This window comes from Panthera tigris, chromosome A2 (assembly GCF_018350195.1).
Source record: "Panthera tigris isolate Pti1 chromosome A2, P.tigris_Pti1_mat1.1, whole genome shotgun sequence".
NCBI classification, from domain to species: domain Eukaryota; kingdom Metazoa; phylum Chordata; class Mammalia; order Carnivora; family Felidae; genus Panthera; species Panthera tigris.
The window spans coordinates 161,234,797-161,240,797 of NC_056661.1; positions in this window are offsets into that span (position 1 = coordinate 161,234,797).

Consider the following 6,001-nt stretch of genomic DNA (forward strand, 5'->3'; position numbering starts at 1 on the left):
CCATTTAAAAGATATTTTCTCTCAGAGATATGCAGAAGCATTCTTAATACAATTAACCTGTGTGAGGGCTGTTTGAATGTGCAGCTTACGTGAGCTAATTTCTTTTTTCCCAGCCTTAGGTTCTATTTTGGAAGGTAACACATACCCAGAGAAAAAACGAGTAAATCAAATAAATCATTATCTCTTCACTTGACAATTGAAATATTGCTCACTCACTTCTCTTAACATATTTTATGTCCCAGTTTTCCCTGAAGATGGTTCTATTTCAGTGCTGAAGACTGTGGTATTTCCAGCGTTTAATGTGTCCATGATCCCTGTTGTTGAAATATGTGATAGTCATGACCACGATGGGGAATTTAAACAAGGATTTATAGAAGAAGACCTGAGGAAGGATGTAGGTGTGAAGTCTACTGTGAAGGATGTGTAGGATGTGTCCATGTGGGTGATGGGTAGGATGATCATGCTTCTGTTCAGAAACAGGAAAGTTCAGGGTGACAGGTAAGATTTTCAGGGGAAGGGTAGAGTCAGGAGCAACAGCGTTCAGTTAGGTTTGTGACAAGTTGAATATCAGATGTCAAAGGTAGGGTCCAATATAAATGACCTGCATTAACTTGAAATCTGGGTCCGAAGGTTATGTGAAAGGCTTGGGGTAAATGTGGCAGGGTGTTAACATAAGTATCTCCAATTTCAGCTGAATCTTTCTAATTGCCAATACCCCACAGTCAAAGCTCTATGCCAGAAGATCCACATTGCATGCCCAAAGGAAGAAGCGAGAACCAGTTTTGTGAGATTTAGTCCTTCAATTAATTTCATAGATATTTGAAGGGGTCAAGAGGAAAGGACTTTTTTTTTTAGGTTTTATTTAAGTAATCTCTACACCCATCATAGGGCTCCACCTCATGACCCTGAGATCAAGGGTCGCATGATTTTCCAACTGAGCCAGCCAGGCACCCCAGGAGGAATGATTTTTTTTTTCAATGTATGAAGTTTATTGTCAAATTGGTTTCCATACAACACCCAGTGCTCACCCAAAAGGTGCCCTCCTCAATACCCACCACCCACCCTCCCCTCCCTCCCACCCCCCATCAACCCTCAGTTTGTTTTCAGTTTTTAACAGTCTCTTATGCTTTGGCTCTCTCCCACTCTAACCTCTTTTTGTTTTTTTCCCTTCCACTCCCCCATGGGTTTCTGTTAAGTTTCTCAGGATCCACATAAGAGTGAAAACATATGGTATCTGCCTTTCTCTGTATGGCTTATTTCACTTAGCATCACACTCTCCAGTTCCATCCACGTTCCTACAAAGAGCCAGATTTCATTCTTTCTCACTGGTGTGCACATTTTCTTAAGCACCAATTCTCTGATACAGATTTGTGAGAAAGGACAATGAGATAGGTAGATTTTAATTATATTTTTAATTCCTCTTGAGTTAATAGTTGCTTTTGTAGGAAAAATGCTTTGAGCAGGCTTATGCAAATGAGTCCCTTAGACTTTAAGTCAATTGCTTCTTGTGGAGCAGTGTGGAGTACACGGGGAACAGCCTACGTAGCAAAATTAAACATAGACGCTGCACAGCTACCTCGTTCTCACCCTCATGGTGAATTCCCTTGACAATCTCCCAACCAAATTTTCATACAATTCTTAATGCTTCTTCATTCCTCCATGAACTGAGGAAAAGACAATATATCTCTTGCTTCCTGAACCTGGAGAGGTGGAATCTGGGACAAATGTCTCATTGGCCTATTCTTTCTTCCTCTCTGTTTTCTTTCCCCTAGAAGAAGACAGAGTGTTCTCAGCTTCTATTTTCTGGATATCTACTATATAAAATTCTATTGTGCAGCAAGGGAGCCCTGGGCTTTGTCATGCAAATTGGACAAGTGATAGACTATAGGCAATCCCTTGTAAAGAAACACCACCACCCTGGATTACAAGGCTGTCATGTTTTCACAAATCCTTTCTTTTTTTTTTTTTTTTTTAGTCTAGAAGCTGTTTCTTCAGGTTTTTCTCTATACTGTATGATGCATTAGAATGTATCAGAGCTATCGGGAAGGCTTGTTAAAGTACAAAGCCTGATTCAGTAGGCTCAGGGTGGAGCTTGAGAATCTGCATTCCCTACAGGTTGTGTTGTTCGCAGGTGTTGCCCATGCTGCTTGTCTGGGACCATAGCTTCAGAGTGACCCCCAGTCGCAAATAATCTCACATTTGAAAGGGACAAAGTCATTTCAATCATATTCAAGGCATTTCCCTCGTTCCAAATGTTACCAGCTAGATTCAGGATACCGAAGACTCCTCCTCTCCAAGATCCTCAAGTATACATGCAAAGAACTAAATTAAATAAGGCAAAATGCCAGATTTCTATCAAAAGTCTAGGACTCCCTAATAAAGAGGGAGTAGAGACCAGAGCAGGGGCCAAAACCCAAAGTTGGAAAACTTTATTCTTCTCCCTGAATGGAACAGAGCTATTCGCACACCCTGGGGCCATCTGACAACCAGATTTACTGTCCAAGAAGGTGACTCAGCTGGGACCTGCCAGAAAGAATTTCTTTGGTGTGTATACAGAATGGAATAAGGGACCAAAAGTGTGGGTCAAGTCTGGCCCCAGTAAGCTAAAACGGAGAAAGTACCATCTGTTTCATGTTTTTAAAAAGTAAAACATAATAGGAAAAAGTGGTCTACTGAACTATCCTAAAATTCTCACATTCTGAAACAGATCAATCACTGTCTTTCATGAGATCATTTATGAAGGGCTCGCAGCAGAGTTTCTGCTTCCCTGGGGTGAAGGTAGAGGGATCAGCACTTTCTCCTCTGAGCCAGAGAGAGGAGAGTCACCTCTTGTATCCTTCTCTGTGTCTTTCAAAAAAAAATGCTAATGAGGTGCCTGGGTGGTTCAGTTGGTCAAGCATCTGACTATTGGTTTCCTTTGCAGAGGTCATAACCTCATGGTTTCCTGAGTCTGAGCCCTGAGTAGGGGTCCATGCTGACAGTGGAAGGCCTGCTTGGGATTCTGCCTCTCCTTCTCTCTCTGCCCCTCCTCCTTTGTGCTATCTTGGGCTCTCTCAAAATAATAAATAAACTTTAGGGAAAAAAGGGAGGTGGGATTATACCAGGTGGGCCTGACCTAATCAAAAAATATTTAAAAGCAAGAGATTCTCCCACTGGAGAGAATATCCATGTTGAATATCCATATGGAGAGCTGCCTATCAAGAGAGGCAGCCAGGGTGACCCTCTGGGAGGAGGAACTCAGTCCTACAACCACAAGTAACTCAATGCTGCCAACAACCTGAATTAATTTGGAAAAAGACCCTGGACTCCACAGAGGACACGAGTGAGCAGCTGACTCCTTGACTGAAGCTTCAAGCAACTCTGAGCACAGGACCTAGTCAGGCCTTGCCTAGACTCCAGACCCCCAGAGACGGAGCCAATAAGCGTATGTTGTTTCAAGTTGCTAAGTTGGAGGTCATTTGTTAGGCACCGATAAAAAAGTAATGCACTTGTTATCTTTATAGTGAGTTTCTTTTAAATAGCATGTGGTTGGCCTTGCTTTTTAATCCAGTCCTACAGTCCCTGCTTTTTATTCCGGGGTGTTTAGACCATTTATCACAGTCTACATGGAAGTACTATTAGACCACTTCACATGTCGTTTAAGGAACTTACACTAGTGTACTTAACAATTTCTGCCTCCTGGGTGTTGTCATGCCTGACTTTCACAAACATTGTAGGTCCCTCAATACACTATTACTATTTTTGTTTTAGACAATTATCTTTTAGAGCTATAAAGTGTAAGCTACAAAATGTCTTTTGTATTATCTTCCTTTTTGCCATTTCTGGAGCTTTTTATTTCTTTAGGTAAATACAAATTTCTGTCTCGTATCACCTTCATTCCTTCTGGATGAGGAACTTCCTCCAAAATTTGTTGTAGCACAGGTAAGTCAACAGTGATTCCGCTCAGCTTCTGTGAGGCAGCCTTTAGCTCACTTTTATATTTGAAAGCTATTTTTATTGCTTAGAGAATTCTGGGCTGACACTTTTGTTCTTTCAGTAATATAAAGATGTCACTCAATTGTCTTCCGGATTGCAAGCTCTGACAAGGAATCATCTGTAATTACAATCTTTATTCCTCTAATATAATGTGCCTTTTACACCCCAGTTATTTTTACGTCTTCCTCTTTATCTTTGGTTTTTAGCAGTTTGAGTATGAAGTGCCTAGATTTTTATTTGTTTGTTTCTGTATTTAGCCTCCTCAAGCTTCTCTGGGACTCTTGGATCTGTGTCTTGGTGTCTTCCCTTGTTTTTACAAACGTCTGAACCATTAGCTCTTCAAATGTTTCTTCTGTTCATTTTCTTTTTTTCTCCTTCTGGTACTTCAGATACATGTGTGTTAACCTGTTTGATTTGCTTTGCAGCTCCCGGATACTCTATTCTCTTTTTCTTTTTCTCACTCATTTTTAACTTTTGTTTTCATTTGAAGAATTTCTATTCTCTCTTCTTCAAATTCACTGACTCATGTTGAGTCAACTGTGTTGACTGATATACCTGCTAGGGAGCACTTCATCTCTGATGGTGCTTTTGACTTCTACCACGTATGTTTGATTCTTATGGCTTTCATCTGTCTGTTGAAATTTCCCCATCTTTTATTTCATGTTGTCCAGTTTTTATTCAGTCCTTGTTGTTATTTTAAAATCCCTGTTCAATTTCTGGACTTTTTCTGAGTCTACCCTGTTGATTGTGTTTTATTTTTGTTCTCCTGCTTTTAAAACAAGTTTCATAATTTTATTAAATTGTAGACATAGGAAGAAAGGAGCAAATGAAATAAATAATATTGATGCCTAGATACAGAATCCCTTTTCCTCCATCAGGCTGTTAGGGTGGGATTTGAGTCAGCCCACAGGGAGTTGGACTGGTTGGGATTGTTGCTACAATTATCGATGGAGCAGCTAAGGCCCCATATTTCTCTAGGGTGCCTTGAGCTTAGTGTGGGCACTCAGATGCCATGTGGTTTTACTCAGTGTTCTCATCCCGTTTACCTTCAGCTTCCAGTCATCCCTACACACTCTGCTTCCCAGAATCTCTCCAGGCCCGTGATGGATGGCTGGTGCTTATCAATCATTGCTCCTATGGCATGTGGGGGCAGGGCAGCACATATGTCTGTTGTCCTGGTCCAGCCTGAGTCTTAAGCATGGTCTGTGCACCTGGGCCTGGGGATGTGGACTTTCTCAGTAGGTCTGACTGTACTAGGGTTCTCAAGGAAACAGAAACAGGTGGAAAGATATCAATATCTATACCTACCTATCTCTATCTATCTCTCTATCTCTCTATCTCTCTATCTATCTATGGATGTAGACATATATCTATAGATATTGGTATCTTTCCACATTTGCACTTTGTAACTGGCATGTAATCATATCCGACCTTATACTTCAACTAGCTCCCAGGAATATACACACAATAATGTGCAGTATTTATTATTGTGAATAATACCTGTGGAGTATGTATGAGTGTGAAATGTATCTGTTTATGAAATCTTTTTTTTTTTTTAATTCATGAGCATTTACTATTACTTAAAGTTTCCTCTTGGATTTGATGATTCTGTATCACAGTTTTATGGAATTTAACCTACAAAGTGGTTTCATCATATTATTTCATCATACACGAAAGCTATCAAGATGAACATTAATGTGATCATGTCAATAAAGAAATGGAACCCCTTTGGCCGCACCTCTTGGAGCAGGTGCATAAGGATGGCTCTGAGACAGACACAAGTCCGGTGCCACGTGCCACACCCTGCTCTCTCTGCTACTCCTTCTAACACGCCCTCGCGATGTCCCAAGTAGAGCTTTTTACCCGTGGATGTCGAAGCCTTCCTTTGATTCAAGCATACATTTCCGTATGCGAATTTAAAAGCCATAATACTTATATTTATTTTAACGTCCCTTTTCTATATGCAAACAAGACAGAAACAGACAACAATTGGAGGGTTTGTGTGGACACGTGTGCACAAGACAAC